The 18,860-nt window shown below is 43.6% G+C and overlaps 1 protein-coding gene across 39 annotated transcripts in view; it reads right to left on the bottom strand.

Moving 5' to 3' along the window:
- The window catches only part of ELF2 (E74 like ETS transcription factor 2), a 113,384-nt gene that overhangs the window by 27,578 nt on the left and 66,946 nt on the right, over positions 1 to 18,860 (bottom strand). The window lies entirely within an intron of this gene.

The raw sequence follows: 18,860 nt of genomic DNA, 5'->3' as shown, positions 1-18,860 counted from the left end.
ACATACCCCATGGCCCCCTTTTTTTTCATTTCTTCTAAATGTACCTGTGTTCTCTTGGCCTTTTCCCCTAGTCCTAACACTAAGATCCCTACTCTCCCAAAAGAGCCTGTGCGTCACTCCCAAAGTACAACTGCCCTTAAACCAAATTAGGATCTATGTCTTGGATTGGGTAAATCTGCCATGTATGGGACAAAAGGAACTGAATGACTGGTAGCTTTTATTTTTCATTGCTCATAAACTTAAAATGCAGATCCTCCACTGATAGCACCAAAACCAGCTTCCATGTAGGGAGATGGGAAGTAATATTAAAGAGTAATTGCAGGCTTTAGGCAAATCATTGAATTTGATAACATCTGAATTTCTATTATTTCTATTCCTATTAATTGGTAGTTTTTTATGTATTCTGAAAAGAAATGCATAATGTAAGTCAAAGGTGTATTTCTTGTAGAGGTACCAGGTCAAACGTGGCTCAAGAAGTAGTCTTTCTTTTTCTTAAGATTTATTCATTGAAAGAGTTACAGAGAGGAGAAATGGAGAGACCTTCCATCCACTTGTTCACTCCCTACTTGGCCGCAATAGCCAGGGCTGGGCCAGGCCGAAGCCAGGAGCCAGGAACTTCATCTGGGTCTCCGACATGGGTGGCAGGGGCCTAAACACTTGGGCCATCTTCCACTGCCCTCCCAGGCCATTAGCAGGGAGCTGGATCTGAAGTGGAACAGCAGCCAGGATAGGAACCAGCATCCATATGGGAAGCCAGCATTGGAGGCGATGGCTCCACCTGCTACACCATAACACTGGCTCCTAAGTAGTAGTCTTTCTAATGTTGAAAAGAATCAGTTTGATTCACACTTTATTTTTTAATTCAATACTTAACTTTATTTTTAAGTTTTTATTTACTTGAGTAGCACAGAGAGATCCCCCATTGTCGGTCACTCAGGTTACAACTCAGTTCTCCCATGAGGGTGGCAGGGATCCCAACTAGTTGAGCCATCACCTGCTGCCTCCCAGAGTGCACGTTAGCAGGAAGCTGGAATCAGTAGCCAGCCCAAGAATACAACACAGGCACTCCAACAGGAGAAGCTGGCATCTTAACCAGGAGGCCAAACACTTGCCCCCATAATACGTAACTTTTATCTTAAAATTTGCTTTGGAACTATATCTGAAGAAGTGAATCATGTATATGCAGCATCTTCAAAAAGTTCATGGAAAATGCATATTATGAAAAACTGATGGATTTAAAAAATTTTTGCATCAAAAATAAACAGCTTTTAATTCCATTTTCCATGATTTTTTTTCCCGTTTTATTTGAAAGAAACAGAGACAAGCAGGGGAACCTATTCCATTCACTGATTCACCACCCACCCGATGCCTATAGTAGCTGGGATTATGCCAGGCTGAGCCAGGAGAGAGAGAGAGAGAGATTTCCATTCATTGGTTCACTCCCCAAATTGGCTACAACAGCCAGGACTGGGCCAGACAAAGCCAGAAGCCTCAAACTCCAATTGGGTCTCCCACATGTGTGGCAAGGACCTAATCACTTGAGCTGTCAATGTTGCCTTAGGGTACACAATTGCAGAAATCTGGAATCAGGAGTGGGACTGGCACTCAAACCTAGGTACTCCAATATGGGATTTGGGCATATCTACCAGAAACTTGACCACTGCACAAAATGCCTACCCTGGCTTCCACAAACTTTTTTTTTTTTTTTTAATTTTTTGACAGGCAGAGTGGACAGTGAGTGAGAGAGAGAGAGAGAGAAAGGTCTTCCTTTTGCCGTTGGTTCACCCTCCAATGGCCGCCGCAGCCGGCGCGCTGCGGCCGGCGCACTGCGCTGATCCGATGGCAGGAGCCAGGAGCCAGGTGCTTTTCCTGGTCTCCCATGGGGTGCAGGGCCCAAGCACCCGGGCCATCCTCTACTGCACTCCCTGGCCACAGCAGAGAGCTGGCCTGGAAGAGGGGCAACCGGGACAGAATCCGGCGCCCCAACCGGGACTAGAACCCGGTGTGCCAGCGCCGCTAGGCGGAGGATTAGCCTAGTGAGCCGCGGCGCCGGCCCACAAACTTTTTGAGGTACCATCAAAAGGTATCAACTTCATATTTCAAGCTCCAAAAGAATAACAACTATATCATTGCATAATATCTATTATTTACACACACACACACACACACACACACACACACATATAATGCAGAAAGATTGCAAAATAGTCCCATATAGTTAAAGCTCTTATGAAAACAAAATTCCCAGGGCCAGTGCTCCATGGGACAGCAGGTTAAATTACTGTTTGAAATGCTGGCATCTTATATCACAGTGCTAGTGGTAATCCAGCCTGCTTCACTTCTAATCCAGCTTTCTGCTAACACACCTGGGAAGGCAGCAAAAGATGACCCAAACACTTGAGCCACTGTCACCCATGTGGGAGATCAGGATGGAGTTCAAGGCTCCTGCCTTTGGCCTGGCGCAGTCCTAGCTATTGTGGCCAATTTGGAGAGTGAGCCAGTGAATGGAAGATTCTCTCTCTCTCTCTCTCTCTCTCTCTCTCTCTCTCCTCCCTCCCCCTCCCTCTGTAGCTCTATCTTTCAAATATATAACTATTTTTTAATAAAAAAAAAACACAATTCCCTGGGCTTTAATGCAATTCTTTCATGATGGTGTAAGCAGGCTTTCAAAAGTCACCAATACTTTTTTAAGAGACCAATAATACTATATTGGAAGTAACAAGAGTTAGCTGCTGCTGGAATTATCCAGTGGCACAAATTTTCAAAAAAGCAATGTGTACTATATCAAGAGTCTAAAAGAACTCAGCATTTTCTGACATAAGAAGTTCATCTCTGGGGCCTATTCTGAGAAAACAGGAATTCCATTCAATGGATTTTTCAAGTTTGAAGAACTTTTAATGACATGGGAAAATATTAAAAATAGAAGGGCAGGTGTTTGGTACACAGTTAAGTTACTGTTTTGGATGACCACATTCCATATCTGAATGCCTGATTGAAGTCCTGGCTCATCCACTTCTTGTCCAGCTTCCAACAAAGGCATACCCTGAGAGGCAACAGATCATGGCCCAAGGACTTGGGTTTCTTTCTTTTTTTTTTTTTTTTTTTTTTTGACAGGCAGAGTGGACAGTGAGAGAGAGAGAGACAGAGAGAAAGGTCTTCCTTTGCTGTTGGTTCACCCTCCAATGGCCGCTGCGGCTGGCGCACCACGCTGATCCGATGGCAGGAGCCAGGTACTTATCCTGGTCTCCCATGGGGTGCAGGGCCCAAGTACTTGGGCCATCCTCCACTGCACTCCTGGGCCATAGCAGAGAGCTGGCCTTGAAGAGGGGCAACCGGGACAGAATCTGGCACCCTGACTGGGACTAGAACCTGGTGTGCCGGCACCGCAAGGCGGAGGATTAGCCTAGTGAGCCGTGGAGCCGAAGGACTTGGGTTTCTGCCATCTATATGGGAGACTCAGATTGAGCTCTGGGCTGTTGCAAGCATTTGGGGAGTCAAACAGCAGATAGACAAATGTTTTCTCTACCTTCCAAATAATGTGAAAATAAAAAATTTTTAAAATATGTACATGTGTCATGATTTACATATATATGTAATTTTCTATACAATATGCCTCAAATCACATAGTAAATATGATAATACAATTTATTAAATGTGTATTTGTTATATATATGCACTTATATTCATTTTTAGGACGCTGGATCATTTAAGACATCAGTGTCATGAGTTTGATTCCCAGTTCCAGCTCCTGGCTCAACCTTCCTGCTGATGCAGACCCTGGGTGGCAGCGGGTGATGGCTCAAGTAATTGGGCTCTTGTTACTCACATCAGATTACTTCCTGCTTCAGCCTGGCATAACCCTGGCCACTGTAGGTAGTTGGAGAGAAAAGCAATGTAGGTAGTTGGAGAGAAAAGCAATGGATGAGGGATCTTGCTCTTGCACTTGCTCTCTCTCTTATCAAATAAATAATAAACTGGGGCCAGCATTGTGGCACAGTGGGTTAAGCTGCTACCTCTGATGCCAGCATCCTATAAGGGCACAGCTCGAGTCCCAGCTGCTCCACTTCCCATTCAACTCCCTGCTAATGTGCCCAGGAAAGCAGTGAAAGATGGCCCAAGTATTTGGGCCCTGCTAGCTACATGGGATTGAGGTCCAGGCTTCAGGCTTTGACCTGGCCCAGCTATGGCCATGGCAGCCATTTGGGTAGTGAACCAGTAGATGGAAGATCTGTCTCACTCTCTGTCTCCCTCTAACTCTGCATTTCAAATAAATAAATAAGTTCTTATTAAATAAATAATAAATTAAAAAAATTTAACTGGCATATCTAGTCTTGACTTAATTTTCTATTAAAGCCAAGGTCCTACTTTCCAATTGTATAATGAACATCTCTATTTGGTTAACTCACTGGTATGTAAAGGTCTTCTAACTCCAGATTTCCCTTGTTTCCTCCATCAATAACATCATTATCTCCCAAAGTTGGGGCAGGCATTTGACCTAGTGGTTATGATACTGGTTTGGACACCCATGTCCCACATCAGAGTACCTGGGTTTGACATCCAGCTCTGGCTCCTGAGTCCAGCTTTCTGCTGATGAGACTCTAGAAGGCAGCATTGATGGCTAAAGTAGTTGGGTTCTTGCCAGCCAAGTGGGAGAACTGGATTGAGTTCTCAGAACCCCTCTTCAGCCCTTCTGGCCATCATGGGCATTTGGGGAGTGAACTAAGTAATGACAGCTCTTTCTAAGTGTGTCTTTCATTCTCATTGACTCTCTGTGTGTGTCTCATCTCTCTCTCCCTCAGTCTCTCAAATAAATTTTTAAGCATTAAAAAAATTTTTTTATGATTTACTTAGTTATTTGAAAAGCAGAACTACAGAGAAAGAGGGAGAGACAAAGAGAAGTCTTCCAACTGTTCTTCCCTCCCCAACTGGCCACAACACATGGAGTAGGCTGGTCTGAAGCCAGGAGCTAGGAGCTTCCTCCTGGTCTCCTACTTGGGTGCAGGGGTCCAAGCACTTGGGCCATCCTCTGCTGCTTTCCCAGGCATATTAGCAGGGAGCTAGACTGGAAGTAGAGCAGCCAGGATTTGAACCAGCACCTGTATGGGATGCCAGTGCCATAGGAGGCAGTGTTTTTTTACCTGCTAAGCCATAGTGCCAGCCCCCTAAATGTTTTTAAGTCTTGATGAAGTTAATATCTTTTTTCCCTTATAAAAGTTAAAATAATTCTTCAAATATAAATGAAATAGAAAAATTAAGAAAGATTTAGAAATGAATAACAATGAAAATGTAGTTATGTCAAATTATATGTGACACAGTTAAATGAGTACCTAAGTAGGAAATGAATATTTTTTTTTTTTTAAGATTTATTTATCTAACTGAAAAACAGAGTGACAGAGAAAGAAGGAAAGACACAGAGAGTGATCTTCCATCCTCTGTTTCACTCCCCAAATGGCCACAATAGCCAGGCCTGGGCCAGGCCAAAGCCAAGGAGCCTGGTCTCCCACATGAGTGGCAGGAACCCTATCACTTAGATCATCTTCCACTGCCTTCCCAGGCACATTAGCAGGAAGTTGGATTAGATGTGGAGCAACTGGGACTTAACCAGCACTTGGATACAGGGTGCTGGTGTTGTAAGCAGCAGCTTAACTTGCTGTACCCTAACACAGACCCCAGAAGTGAAAGGTTTAAAAATAAACAAGCTAAGCATTCAAAAAAAAAAAAAAAAAAAAAAAACACAGCAAGAGAGCAAATTCAAAGAATCAAGAAGAAAGGAAATAATGAGGATCAGAAAAAATGAAATAAGACAGAATTTTTGGAAATAAAAGAGTCACAAAACCAAAAGATGATTCTAACAGAGTAATAAAATCAATAGAACTTGATAAGGGTTTTTAAGAAAATAAAATATGTTGGGGCCGGTGCCATGGCTCACTTGGTTAATCCTCCACCTGTAGTGCCAGCATCCCATATGGGCGCCGGGTTCTAGTCCTGGTTGCTCCTCTTACAGTCCAGCTCTCTGCTTTGGCCCAGGAAGGCAGTGGAGGATGGCCCAAGTGCTTGGGCACCTGCACCCACATGGGAAACCAGGAAGAAGCACCTGGCTCCTGGCTCCGGATCAGGGCAGCGCCAGCCATAGTGGCCATTTGGGAAGTGAACCAATGGAAGAAAGACCTTTCTGTCTCTCTCTCTCTCTGTCTATAACTCTGTCAAATTAAAAAAAAAAAAAAAAAAGAGAGAGAGAGAGAAAAAGAAAATATGTGGGAGGAAGAGAATATCATATTCTTAGAAGGATATCTATAAACTACATTGAATCTATTAAAAACTAAAATACTAAATTTAAAAGAAAAAATATATATGAGCACACAAAAGTACTTCAAAAAGTTCACAAAAAATGGAACTAAAAGGTAAGTTTAGGCCGGCGCCGAAGCTCACTAGGCTAATCCTCCGCCTTGTGGCACCGGCACACCAGGTTCTAATCCTGGTCGGGGTGCCAGATTCTGTCCCGGTTGCCCCTCTTCAAGGCCAGCTCTCTGCTATGGCCCAGGAGTGCAGTGGAGGATGGCCCAAGTACTTGGGCCCTGCACCCCATGGGAGACCAGGATAAATACCTGGCTCCTGCCATCGGATCAGCACGGTGCGCCGGCCGCGGCAGCCATTGGAGGGTGAACCAACGGCAAAGGAAGACCTTTCTCTCTGTCTCTCTCTCTCACTATCCACTCTGCCTGTCAAAAAAAAAAAAAAAAAAAAAAAAAAAAAGGTAAGTTTATTTTGGTGCAAAATAAAACTGAAATCCATACAGTCACAGTCTTGAATAGATTTCCATGAACTTTTGGAACATTTGTTGTCTGTGTATGTGTGTACTACAGAATACAGAATATAAAACAAAAGAGGAGAAACAACCACAGATCCAATAGGTATAAGAAATAATAAATTAGGGGATGGCATTGAGGCACAACAGATTAAGCTGTATCCTGGGATTCTGGCATTCTCATATGAGACCCCAGCATCCCATATAAGCTCTGGTTCTAGTCCCAGCTGCTCCACTTCCAATCCTGCTCCCTGCTAATACACCTGGGAAGGCAGAAGTTAGCCTAAACAGCTGGGGCCACCCACACAGGAGACCAGAATGGAATTCCAGGCTCCTGGGCCAGCCGTGGCCATTGCAGCCATTTGGGGAGTGAATCAGCAGATGGAAGCTATCTGTCTCTCCTTCTCCCTGTAAATCTGCTTTTCAAATAAATAAAATAAATTTTTTATAAAAGAAATAACAAATCAGTATTATGAGTAATTATAGCCTAATGAAGTTGAAATCTGGTTGTGATGTATAAATTACTGGAAATGTGAAATTCCCAACACAAAATTGAGTAAAATAGAAAATAGAAAAGAAATTAAAATGTAGCTGAGACTTCCATCCACAAAAAAAAGTTTGAATATTTTAGGCAAATACTAGCATATTTTAAAATTAATTCTTGGAGCCAGCACTGTAGCACAGCAGGGCGCCACCTGCAGTGCCAGCATCCCATACAGATGCTGGTTCAAGTCCTGGCTGCTCCACTTTCCTTCCATCCAGCTCTCTGCTATGGCCTGGGAAAGCAATAGAAGATGGTTCAAGTCCTTGGCCCCTGTAACCACATGGGAGACCTGGAAGAAGCTCCTGGCTTCTGGTTTCTGATTGGCCCAGCTCTGGCTAGTGCAGCCATCTGGGGAGTGAACCAGTGGAGGGAATAACTCTCTCTCTCTCTCTCTCTCTCTCTCTCTCTGTAACTCTGCCTTTCAAATAAATAAATAAATCTTTAAAAATATAAAATTAAATTTTTATCTTACACATGTTGTTGCAGAAAATAGAACGTAAACATAATGTAATCTTGATTCCAAAACCAAAGACCAAAGACAATATAACAAGTTATACTTCCATTTCACTTAGGAATATATAAAAAGGTCCTTAAAGCAAAACAAAGCAAAATTATGAAGATTTATCCTTTAACTGCGAAGAAAGTTCACCATCTGAGTATCTACAGATTTACTAACAATACCAGAGGAGAAAAATCATGATTGGTCAAAGAATGCCCAAAAAGCACTTGGTAGGACTCATAATCAAACCCAAAGATAAAACCCAAAAGAATAGAATTTCTTACTTTGCTACATATACTAAGACTAACATTAAATTTAAAGTTGAAACTTCAGACACACTCTTTCAAGATCAGGAACAAACCAGGGATATGGGATGCCAGCATGGCAAACAAGGGCTTAACCTGCTGCACCACAACATGGGCCTCAGATGATAAATTAATGAATACTTTATGGATCTATCAAGATTACTATATGGGATTCTTCCTTCAATTTATGCTCACTGTGATTGGATTATTATTTGACAAATTCTTCTTTGTATGCATTTAGTTATTACATATTTTTAAATCAATGCTGTGTTTCATTTGATACTTTTTATTTGGAATATTTGTAGCTATGAAAATACACGAGTTTCACAAGAAGTTTCCTATTTATACACTGGAACAGTTTTAAGGTTCAGGTTACAGAGGCTTCATAAGATGAGTTATAAAGTTTTCCCTCATTCACTATTTTTCAATGATGGTTTATGAGAGGGATTATGTATCTCTTAAAGTTTAGTAATACATGTGGATCTGATAGATCTTATTCAAATATGCTTATGAGGGGAATTATTTTTTTTTTATTTTTGACAGGCAGAGTGGACAGTGAGAGAGAGAGAAAGGTCTTCCTTTTGCCATTGGTTCACCCTCCAATGGCCGCCACGGCGCTTCTCCTGGTCTCCCATGGGGGTGCAGGGCCCGAGCACCCGGGCCATCCTCCACTGCACTCCCTGACCATAGCAGAGAGCTGACCTGGAAGAGGGGCAACCGGGACAGAATCGGGCACCCTGACAGGGACTAGAACCCGGTGTGCCGGCGCCCCAAGGCGGAGGATTATCCTATTGAGCCACGGCGCCGGCCGTGAGGGGAATTATTTCTTTATATTTTCTATTTTTTCTTGTATCAGTTGTGATTTACAAAATTTTAACATTATTCACTTCACAGGTTTACAAATGCCGTGGACCAGCACCAGGGTCAAACTCTGGCACTCTGATATGGGATGTGGGCATCTCAAGCAGTGTCTTAACTGCTGTACCAAATAGTGCTTACCTTACTTCTCCTTAATCTTTTAGAGGTTCACCCATTTTATTAATTTTGTGGTTGTATTAACAATCTACTAGTCTGCCTTATTTCCTATTCCATTCATTGTGATTTTTGCCTTTCAAAAAATTCCTATTTACTTAATGGAAAGGCAGAGACAGAAAGAGAAAGTGCTCACATCTACTGGTTCACACGCTAAATGTCAGCAACAGCCAGGACTGGGCCATGCCGAAGTCAGGAGACAGAAACTCAATCTAGGTCTTGCACTGTTACCTGCTGCCTCCAAGGGTGCACTTCAGCAGGAAGCTGGAATTAGGAGCAGAGCTAATACCTGAACCCAGACTCTGATATGGGAGACAGAGGTGTCCCAAGTGACAACTTAACCATTGTGCCCAATGCCCATCCCTGACTTTTAGATTTATTTCCGTCTTTATTCTATTTTATTTGTATTTATTTTGGTAATCCATTATTAACATCTAATACTTGAACATATTCTCATTCTATCAGTGTTTCTTACTTTCTAATAAATGCATTTAAAGCTTTATATTTCCCAGCAAGTTCTGCTTCAACCACACCCCAAGTTTTAGACTTCTATTTTTTTTTTTTTTTTTTTTTTTTTTTTTTGGACAGGCAGAATAGACAGTGAGAGAGAGAGACAGAGAGAAAGGTCTTCCTTTTCCATTGGTTCACCCTCCAATGGCCACTGCAGCTGGCCCAAAGCCAGGAGCCAGGTGCTTCTCCTGGTCTCCCATGCGGGTGCAGGGCCCAAGTACCTGGGCCATCCTCCACTGCACTCCCGGGCCACAGCAGAGAGCTGGACAGGAAGAATAGTGACCGGGACAGAATCCAGCGCCGGGACTAGAACCAGGTGCCGGTGCTGCAGGTGGAGGATTAGCCTATTGAGCCGTGGCACCGGCCTAGACTTCTATTCTTATTAGCTACAACTATTTTATAATTTTCATTTTCTTTCTGATCTACCAGTTAATTGAAGTATTTTGACTGTCTTTTCACTATTTTCTAATTTTACTGCATCATGATGAAATAATATATTTTGTGATAGTGATTTTCTAGACATCGCTGTGAATCCTCTCAAGGTATATAGTTAACAACTGACCTCAAATATAACCGAAAACAATAAAATGTAAAGTTCTATTTTATTAGGTTAAAAATAATGTACTATATACCTCTAGTTTATGAAATCTGTTAGTCCTGGGGTTGGATTCTTTGATGCTATTTGTAATTTTGGATCAGCCTGATTTTTTCATTTTAACATAGACATGTCCAAATCCCGTTATTTTATAAACACATTTACTTTTTTTTTTTTTTTTTTTTTTTTTTGACAGGCAGAGTGGACAGTGAGAGAGAGAGAGACACAGAGAAAGGTCTTCCCTCCAATGGCCGCCGCGACCAGCACGCTGCGACGGGCACACCGCGCTGATCCCATGGCAGGAGCCAGGTACTTATCCCGGTCTCCCATGGGCTGCAGGGCCCAAGTACTTGGGCCATCCTCCACTGCACTCCCTGGCCACAGCAGAGAGCTGGCCTTGAAGAGGGGCAACCGGGACAGAATCCGGCGCCCCAACCGGGACTAGAACCCGGTGTGCCGGAGCACCAAGGCGGAGGATTAGCCTAGTGAGCCGCGGCGCTGGCCCACATTTACCTCTAGTAATTCTGAAAGCTTTTGCTTTAAATGGAATTTCACGACTATGTTGTTAGATGCATTTAAGCTTACAATTACTATATTTCCCACACTGCTCCTTTTAGAAATCTGCAGGGTCTCTCTGTCCCAAATAAAGATTTTTCACCTAAAGTCCACTTTATTGTACCAGTTTCCCTTGGTTAGTATTTGGTAAACATATTTCCCATTTTTAAAAATATGCTTTATCTGTTACATGTTGTTTGTTTCCATTCGATTTCTTTAGTACATCTATTATCAATAGTACAGGCTCTTGTGTAAAGATCACATAGATGACTTTAATATAATCTGTGACATGTTTTATACTTATTTCTACTAACTTGACTTATGATTTCTATTTCCATCATTTTTTTTCTTCTGTGTTATATTTTGTTAAGTTGGTCATGTTTAGTTTATCCTGTCCCCACAGCCCAACTTACTATTTTAGAAGCTATGCTTCCTAGTTCCATGCTCTGGATGCTCAAAATAAATGTCCTTCTTTTTACTTCTCATCTTCTCTAGATTATGTTTCACACAGTTTCTATTTTATTTTACTTAAGGGCCAACACTATCGTGTTCCACTGTACATATCCGGCCTTATATCTCAACTATATGCTCAAATGTTAAGTTAAATCACCGATTCTCAGTCTCTAAATACAATACAAATTTCTTGGCACTCTGTTCTGGGTCATCACATTTTCTCATTTATTCAACAAATACTTTTTTGAAAATCTATTAGGATCCTAATTCCAGTACACATAACAGATATAGTCTCTCATGTGAAAGAACACAATATGGAAAATTTAAACAAATAAATACAAATATCAATATGGTAGGCTGAAACTTCATAAACACGTGAATTAAGATAAATCAACTAATATAGTCAATCCTCCAAATCTATGGATTCTGCATCCTTGGATTCAATGAAATGTGGATTAAAATTATTTGAAAACAAAATTGCACCTGTACTGAAAGTGTACAGACTTTTCTTCAATACAACCTAACAACTAGGGCCGGCGCTGTAGCAGAGGGGGTTAAAGCCTTGGCCTGCAGTGCTAGATCCCATATGGATGCCGGTTCAAGTCCCGGCTGCTCCTCTTCCAATCAAACTCCCTGCTAATGTGCCTAGGAAAACAGCAGAGGATGGCCCAAGTTCTTGGGCACCTGCACCCACATGGAGAACCAGAAGAAGCTCCTGACTCCTGGCTTTGGATCAGCTTAGCTCCAGCCATTGTGGCCATTTGGTGAGTTAACCAGCGGATGGAAGACCTCTCTCTGTCTTTCTCTATAACTCTTTCAAAATAATAAATAAAATAAACCTAAAAAGCAATATCATATTTACATAGTATTAGTTACGCTAAGGAGTCTAGAGATGATTTCAAGTATCCAGGAAGATGTGCATAGATTATCTATAAATATCGTGTGCCATTTTATACAAAGAACTTATGCATCCACAAATGTTCGTATATTTGTACAGGGGTGAATGGGTGAATGGTTTCTACAATCCTACTTACCAAGACATCACTGTAATTGGCTCTCATCTTCCAACCTATCCTCAAAACAGTAGTCAAGGAGCACATGACTACCACCAGGTGGCAGCAAACCACAGCCAGACCTTAGATTAGGATTAGTGATTAGAATACCTAGATGCCATTAAACACACTTCCTCGAACTCCATGCAGTTGACTCAGATCATCTCATTAAATTAACAGTAAGCCACATTTTATGTTACTTAAATTTTCTGTAATGTACCTACTACGTTATGGTGAGAATCTAATGCATCAAAAGACATAGGTGCCAATCAAAAAACAAAAACATAAAAGGATCACCTAGAACAAATCTCCAATAGATCTATCTGGAAACATGATAACCAGGAATTAGAAAAGCAATCTGTGCCACAAAGAACAGCACATATAAACACCCTGTAGAAAAAAAGAGTTTGGTTTAATGGAAAGGTAAAAAGACCAACACGTTTACAACAATGTATACTGAGAGCAAGGGATATAATTCTTCAGAGTACAATGTTTCAGAGCTAACTCTGAGTTTAAATCCCTCCTTCTTACTCGTAAGTAATTGTCTAGCCTTGGAAAAGATAATCAGCCTGAGTTGTTGAGAGTAAGAAATACAGAAAGCCTATTCCTGCCAAAATAGTAAAAAGAGAATCTTTTTTTTTTATACGTTTTTTTCTTTTTTGACAGAGTGGACAGTGAGAGAGAGAGACAGAGAGAAACGTCTTCCTTTGCCGTTGGTTCACCCTCCAATGGCCACCGCGGCCGGTGCACCGCGCTGATCCAAAGCCAGGAGCCAGGTGCTTCTCCTGGTCTCCCATGGGGTGCAGGGCCCAAGCACTTGGGCCATCTTCCACTGCCTTCCCGGGCCACAGAAGAGAGCTGGCCTGGAAGAGGGGCAACCGGGACAGAATCCGGCGCCCCGACTGGGACTAGAACCCAGTGTGCCGGCGCCACAAGGCGGAGGATTAGCCTGTTGAGCCACGGCACCAGCCAAAAGAAAATCTTTAAATGTTAGGTTGTCTTCATTTGGGGTGGATGCTATTTTTGTTTCCAGATAGACAAGAGGAGCTGAATTAAGTGTCTTGAAGCCCATGTTAAAAATTCCCAAATCTCCTAAATGCAATTAGAACACAGTGAAAGATTTTACTGAAGGAGTACCATTATTCCACTTATAAATTTTTATTTTTGTATCACTTCTACTATGTGAAGAATAGATCATTAGGGATGGGGGGGTGCAAGAAAACTGAAACACCAATTAGAAATCAAAAGGTCATTTAAGTGGTACATGTAAAAAAATAACTACAGATCAGACTAGCCTAATAGCAATGAAGATGGGAAGAAGGCTCAACATAAACTCTGTAGATAAAACTGTCATTATTTGGTAACAGGCTAGAAGGGAGAAAAAAAATTATAAAAGTTTTTGCTTCCCAAATAAAACTGTATTCATCCTCCAAGACTCAGTGGAGGAGCTGGCACTGTGGTGCAGCTGGTAAAGCCGTCACCTGAAGTGCCAGCATCCCATATAGGCGCAGCCAGTTCAAGTCCCAGCTGTTCCACTTCCAATTCAGCTCTCTGCTAATGTGCTGGGTAAAGCAGCGGAAGGTGGTCCAAGTCCTTGGACCCTGCAACTGCACCCACATGGGAGACCGGGAAAAAGCTCCAGGCTCCTGGCTTTACATTGGCCCAGCTCCAGCCATTTTGGTCATTTAGGGAGTGAACCAGAAGATAGATGACTCTCTCTCTCTCTCTCTCTCTCTCTCTCTCTCTTTCAATCTCTTTTACTCTGTCTTTCAAATAAACAATACTTTTTAAAAAAAAAAAAAAAGAAAAAAGACTCAGTGGAAATGTAAACTTCCTATCAAACAGCTAATAGCTTTTCTTTCTCACTGTTACAACACTGACAGTTTATAAAGAGTTGTTTCATTATATATTTTACCCTTAAGGGAACAAACTCCCTCACAGCATAGACCACATCAAATTTCTGGTTGTAGTCCCCATGAAAAAAACCAACAATGAGCACATCACCGGCATCCTAGGTCACTCCACGAATGGTCTCAGACCCAGGGAAACTCCTTGTGCCCTTTTATCTCCTTTGATAAGCCGAAGAATTCTTCTCCTTTCAATTATTCTATCTTTATTTATTTATTTATTTATTTTAAGATTTATTTACTTATTTGAAAGAGTTACACAGAGAAGAGAGGCAGAGAGAAAGAGGCTTTCCATCCGATGGTTCACTTCCCAACTGGCTGCAAGGCCCAGAGCTGCGACGATCTGAAACCAGGAGTTTCTTTGGGGGTCTCCCACACCGGTGCAGGGACCCAAGGACTTGGGCCATCTTGCACTGTTTTCCCAGTCCATAGCAGAGAGCTGGATTGGAATTAGAGCAGCCATGACTAGAACTGGTGCCCATATGGGATGCCAGTGCTTCAGGCCAGGGCGTTAACCCGCTGTGTCACAGAGCCAGCCCCTGTTCTATCTTTTAGATCTCTGTTTCCCTAAGACTCATTGCAAAATTGACTAGTATCTCCCATAAGGCACCCCAAACACAAGCACATAGGGATTCTTTTTTCATTAAAGTATTTGCTGCTAATTCTTACAGAGAAAATAGTGAATAACAAAAGTAAATATAGGGTTGTAAGATCTTATAATATAATGGCAATCTCTTAGCTAAGCAGTTCCTGATTCCTTTTGTGAGACAGAAAACTGGCTTTTAAGCCAGCGCCCAAGGCTCACTAGGCTAATCCTCCACCTCTGGCCCTGGCACACCGGGTTGGGTTCTAGTCCCAGTCGGGGCGCCAGATTCTGTCCTGGTCGCTCCTCTTCCTGTCCAGCTCTCTGCTGTGGCCCGGGAAGGCAGTGGAGGATGGCCCAAGTGCTTGGGCCCTGCACCCCATGGGAGACCAGGAGAAGCACCTGGCTCCTGGCCTCGGATCAGCGCGGTGCGCCGGTCGCAGCGCGCCAGCTGCAGCAGCCATTAGGGGGCAAAGCAACGGAAAAAGGAAGACCTTTCTCTCTATCTCACTGTCCACTCTGCCTGTCGGAAGGAAGGAAGGAAGGAAGGAAGGAAGGAAGGAGGGAAGGAGGGAAGGAGGGAAGGAGGGAAGGAGGGAAGGAGGGAAGGAGGGAAGGAGGGAAGGAGGGAAGGAGGGAAGGAGGGAAGGAGGGAAGGAGGGAAGGAGGGAGGGAGGGAGGGAGGGAGGGAGGGAGGGAGGGAGGGAGGGAAGGAAGGAAGGAAGGAAGGAAGGAAGGAAGGAAGGAAACTGGCTTTTGCCTTTTACTTTTATTTCCAGGGATAAGGTTCACCAAAAGGTCTACCTTTCATCACAGAAGCCTCCCTCCCCAGGATAGAGGTCTGCAGATAAAGCCTAGAGAAAGTAATTGGTGCTTCTTGTCCCAAGTACATAACTGGAACCTGTAAGCATGGGGAGTCAGAAGGGTTAGCGGGCAGTCAGTGTGGTCCTGGTGGAGGTTTAGGGTGCAAAATGCTTGCTTTCCCCAAGGTTGTCTTTTGCAAGGCTAAATAAGCATCTGCCTGCCCACAGCATGGAAGCTTCCAATTTTACCATAAGAATAGCAAGGGAGTGGGATTCCAACCTCCTGAGCTCATAGTTAAAACAAGTTACCTATCCCATACTTAAGGTGTTTCTTTGTTTTATCTTGAGCAAGCCAGACAGGGTTAATAGGATTATAGATCAGGTCTTGTGATGGGTTTTGTCCCAGTACTGTAACTAAGGATTGTAAGGGTTTTTTGTTTTCGTTTTCCAAAGTTGTGCTAAAAATTTAAACCCCACCACCACCAGCCCATTCAGGTTCTGCATCTCTCGGAGCCCCTCTCTGGCCACTCCACCAGGAGGTCTCTGACATAAATAAATCTTGCCTTTTTTTTTTTCCTGCCTCATCCACTTGGAAATTCCTCTTCCTTGTAAGACAAGGAATCCAGGCAATCTTTTCTCCGCCATTTCACCCATAACAATCCTAAATCTTGACTTTATTTTCGCAGAATTAAATTGCAGGAGAAAAGGTTAACATGAAGAAAAAAAGAATTCAGCATTTACAATAAAAAGTATCTTTTTGAGAACTAGAATAGAGATAAAAAAATCTTTTCCCTTTGTTGTAAAATTTTCTAGAGTGATCTTTTTCATGTTCTTATAGCGATAAGAAAATTTCTCAGCCAGCACTATGGCTTAGTGGGCAAAGCCACCGCCTGCAGTGCTGCCATCCCATATGGGCTGTTCCACTTCTTTTTTTTTTTTTTTTTTTTTTTTTTTTTTGACAGGCAGAGTGGACAGTGAGAGAGAGAGACAGAGAGAAAGGTCTTCCTTTGCCGTTGGTTCACCCTCCAATGGCCGCCACGGCCGGCGCGCTGCGGCCGGTGCACCGCGCTGATCCGATGGCAGGAGCCAGGAGCCAGGTGCTTTTCCTGGTCTCCCAGGGGGTGCAGGGCCCAAGCACCTGGGCCATCCTCCACTGCACTCCCGGGCCACAGCAGAGAGCTGGCCTGGAAGAGGGGCAACCAGGACAGAATCCGGCGCCCCGACCGGGACTAGAACCCGGTGTGCCGGCGCCGCTAGGCGGAGGATTAGCCTAGTGAGCCGCGGCGCCGGCCATTGTTCCACTTCTGATCCAGTTCTCTGCTCTGGCCTGGGAAAGCAGTACTAGATGGCCCAAGTCCTCAGGCACCAGGGAGACCAAGAAGATGGTCTTGGCTCCTGGTTTCGGATCAGCTCAGCTCTGGCCTTTGCAGCCCACTGGGGAGTGAACCATCGGATGAAAGACCTCTCTTTCTCTGAAGACCTCTCTTTTTCTCTTCCTCTCCTATGTAACTCTTTCTTTTTCAAAAGAAGGGAGAAGGGAAGGGGGAAGGGGGAAGGGGGAAGGGGAAAGGGAAGGGAAGAAGGGGGAAGGGAAGGGAAGAAGGGAGAAGGGAGAAGGGAGAAGGGAGAAGGGAGAAGGGAGAAGGGAGAAGGGAAGGGAAGGGAAGGGAAGGGAAGAAGGAAGGAAAAATTTCTCCCACATTTTGGCTAGTGATTCTTTTCTTTGCAAATAGATTCTTGAGGAGCTCATGCTGTAGTATAGTAGTTAAGCCTCTGCCTGTGGTGCTTGCATCCCACATGTGCACCGGTTCAAGTCCCAGCTGCTCCTCTTCCACTCCAGCTCCCTGCTAATGTGCCTGGGAAAGCAGTGGAAGATGGCCCAAGTGCTTGGGCCCATACATCTATGTGGGAGACCTGGAAGAAGCTCTGGCTTTGGACTGGCCCAGCTCTGGCCACGGCAGCTATTTGGGGAGTGAACCAGTGGATGGAAGAACTCTCTCTCTCTCTCTCCTCTCTCTGTCTATAACTCTGCCTCTCAAATAAACAAGTCTTAAATATATATATATTTAAAATTATATACATTATGCATTCAAAAATATATAGTCTTGATTCCTGAATAATAACTACATTATTACCCAGTTTAATATGAAACATATGAAAACTATTTTTAGTTAAATTTAAAAATATAATTGTTCAGGGCCAGCGCCGTGGCTCACTTGGTTAATCCTCCGCCTGCAGCGCTGGCATCCCATATGGGCACTAGATTCTAGTCCCGGTTGCTCCTCTTCCAGTCCAGCTCTCTGCTGTGGCCCGGGAGTGCAGTGGAGGATGGCCCAAGTGCTTGGGCCCCCGCAACCCGAATGGGAGACTAGGAGGTGGTGCCTGGCTCCTGGCTTTTGGATCGGCGCAGTGCTGGCTGTAGCAACCATTTGGGGGATGAACCAATGGAAGGAAGACCTTTCTCTCTCTCTCTCTCTCACTGTCTAACTTTGTTAAAAAAAAAAAAAGAAAATTTATAAAAATATAATTGTTCATTCCTTTTAAGTGGTGTATGTCCTTTGGCTGATTTACAAAACTGAAAAGAAATCAAACACTGAGTTATGACCAAATACTACAGGAGTTCTTTTATAAAGGCTGTTATTCTCTTTTTTAAAAGATTTATTTATTTAGGGCCTGCACCATGTCTCACTTGGTTAATCCTCCGCCTGCGGCGCCGGCATCCCATATGGGCACTGGGTTCTGTCCTGGTTGCTCCTCTTCCAGTCCAGCTCTCTGCTGTGGCCCCGGAAGGCAGTGGAGGATGGCCCAAGTGCTTGGGCCCTGCACCAGCATGGGAGACCAGGAGGAGGCACCTGTCTCCTGGCTTTGGATCGGCGCAGTGCGCCAGCTGTGGCAGCCATTTGGGGGGTGAATCAACGGAGGGAAGACCTTTCTCTCTGTCTCTCTCACTGTCTAACTCTGCCTGTCACATTAAAAAAAAAAAAAAAGATTTATTTATTTATTTGAAAGTCAGAGTTACACAGAGAGAGAAGGAGAGGCAGAGAGAGAGAGAGGTCTTCCATCCGATGGTTCACTCCCCAATTGGCTGCATCGGCCAGGAGACAGGAGCTTCTTCTAGGTCTCCCATGTGGGTGCAGGGGCCCAAGGACTTGGGCCATCTTCCACTGCTTTCCCAGGATATAGCAGAGAGCTGGATCAGAAGTGGAGCGGACAGGAC

This window comes from Oryctolagus cuniculus, chromosome 8 (assembly GCF_051225735.1).
Source record: "Oryctolagus cuniculus isolate XC-2025 breed Fujian yellow rabbit chromosome 8, ASM5122573v1, whole genome shotgun sequence".
Lineage (NCBI taxonomy): Eukaryota > Metazoa > Chordata > Mammalia > Lagomorpha > Leporidae > Oryctolagus > Oryctolagus cuniculus.
Note: the sequence above shows the minus strand (reverse complement) of the source record. Positions and strands in the feature narration are given on the sequence as shown.